The 2,373-nt window shown below is 39.3% G+C and overlaps 1 pseudogene; it reads left to right on the top strand.

The window, feature by feature from the left end:
• The first annotated feature begins 655 nt into the window (after window positions 1-655).
• LOC117933207 lies at window positions 656-2,172 on the top strand (annotated as a pseudogene).
• The last annotated feature ends 201 nt before the right edge of the window (window positions 2,173-2,373 follow it).

Below are 2,373 nucleotides of genomic sequence, written 5' to 3'. Positions count from 1 at the left end.
GTATTAAGCGGGGAAAACTCTATTACTTGGACTTGCAGTCAAATGATTCAAATAAGTTGCAACAAGCCTTGATGGCAGATGGATCTGAGGGGGAGAAGAAAAAGTTTAAAATTTGGTTGTGGCATCAACGTCTAGAACTTGCTACTTTTGGTTATTTAAAAAAATTGTTTCCTAGTTTGTTTGCAAAGAATGATATTTTTAGTTTCTGTTGTGATATTTGTGAATTGGCTAAAAGCCAACATGCTTCGTTTCCATTAATTTTGAATAAAATTTCGTTTCCTTTTATGGTTATACATTCTGATGTTTGGGGCCCATCCAAAGTCTCAACTTTGAGTGGCTCACGTTGGTTTGTTACTTTTATTATTGATTGTACCAGAATGACATGGTTATGCTTGATGAAGACCAAAGATGAAGTGAACTTGCTGTTTAAAAAATTTCATAAAATGATTGAAACTCAGTACAATGCAAAGGTTCGGGTTTTGCGTAGTGATAATGGTGGAGAATATCAAAGTTCTGATCTTCAAAAGTATTTGGAAGGACATGGCATCATTCATCAGACTACTTGTTCCAATATACCCCAGCAAAATGGAGTCGCTAAACGAAAAAATTGGCACTTGTTAGAGGTTGTTTGTGCTTCTTGATAGCATATAATGACATGTCGAAGAAACTTTTGAAGAGATCATTGAAAGAATATTTGAGTTTCTCAACGGTCGCATTTCATTTCATCATCTCAGGTTTTCACGAAATCCCCTATTTCTCTTTCTTCTTCATCTGATCGGGGTGATCTCAGCAATCCATTTTTCTTAGAAGCTCCAAGCCCCATGTTGTGTTAGTTCCCGTAAACATTCAACAACGAATATCTCTAGATATAAGCAATCTCTTAACTTAGAGGTTTCACATCGGAGAAATTACCGGTTTCCTCATCCACCATTATAAGGGGCTAAGCAAGTCAATCGGAGGTTTGTCTGCTCAGTTGCAACAAAAAGCTTACCAAAGCAAGTTGAAGAATCCAAAATGGATATGCCAAAAGAAATCTTCCTGAAGGATTACAAGCTTCCTGATTACTACTTTGATACGATGGATTTGAATTTTTTGTTGGGTGAGGAGAAAACAACTGTCTATTCAGAAAAGAATTGTCTTACCCAAAATTGAAGGTTCTCCTTTCCCACTGGTATTAGATGGGGTAGATCTGAAGCTTGTTTCAGTAAAGGTCAACAGCAAGGAACTTAAGGAAGAAGATTACGTCCTGAGCCCCTGCCATCTGACACTCCCATCACTTCCAAGTGGTGAATTTGCTTTGTAAATTGTTACTGAGATATGTCCCTAAAAGAACACATCATTAGAGGGCCTTTACAAGTCATCCGAGAATTTCTGTACACAATGTGAAGCAGAGGGTTTATGAAAAATTACATTCTATCAGGATCGCCCTGATATTATGGCAAAATACACATGCCATAATATTGTTGTCTAAATGGAAATCTCATAGGGCATGGAGACCTTGAGGGTGGCAAATACTATGCCATTTGGGAGGACCCCTTCAAGAAACCTTGTTACTTATTTGCTTTAGTTGTTGGACAGTTGGAAAGCAGAGATAACACTTTTGTTGCCCATTCAGGCCGAACTATATCCTTGAGGATCTGGACCCCAACACAAGATGTACCCAGGACTGTCCATGCCATGTATTCCCTCAAAGCAGCCATGAAATGGGATGAGGATGTTTTTGGTCTTGAGTATGACCTGGATCTGTTCAATATTGTGGCGGTTCCAGATTTTAACATGGGAGCCATGGAAAACAAAAGTTTGAATATTTTCAATTCCAAGCTTGTCTTGGCATCTCCAGAAACTGCTACGGATGCAGATTATGCAACAATTTTGGGAGTTATTGGTCATGAGTATTTCCACAACTAGACTGGTAACAGAGTGACATGTCGTGACTGGCTTCAGCTCAGCTTAAAGGAAGGATGCAAACTGAAATCTACATGGTCGGATTCCTCCATTCTCTGGACAAATCTCACCATGAAGAAGCTGGTATTCAAGAAATGGTGGACAACTCAGACTCTGAGACGTCAGAATGCCTGGAGGAGCCCACGGTTCATGATGATGTCCAGAATGGTTCTGCTCAATCCTATGTCAGTGGAGCCGAAATCTTCGAGGCCAAAGCCACTATGTTAGACAATGCTCATCCAACCGCTCTAAAGATCTGAAAGCCTATTGAAGGAGTTGCTTGATCAGAAAAGTATTATGAAGCAGGCATTACATTTCGGAATGGAGGGTTTAGGAATTATCTTGCATAAGATTCAGAATACTGTCACAAATATTAATGAGAAGGAAGTTGTTGTCATCCAGTCGTAAGATGAAGTTCTTTGTCTCTCC

This window comes from Vitis riparia, chromosome 16 (genome assembly GCF_004353265.1).
Source record: "Vitis riparia cultivar Riparia Gloire de Montpellier isolate 1030 chromosome 16, EGFV_Vit.rip_1.0, whole genome shotgun sequence".
Taxonomy (NCBI): domain Eukaryota; kingdom Viridiplantae; phylum Streptophyta; class Magnoliopsida; order Vitales; family Vitaceae; genus Vitis; species Vitis riparia.
The sequence above is the reverse complement of the archived record's forward strand: the minus strand, read 5'-3'. Positions and strand labels throughout refer to the sequence as shown.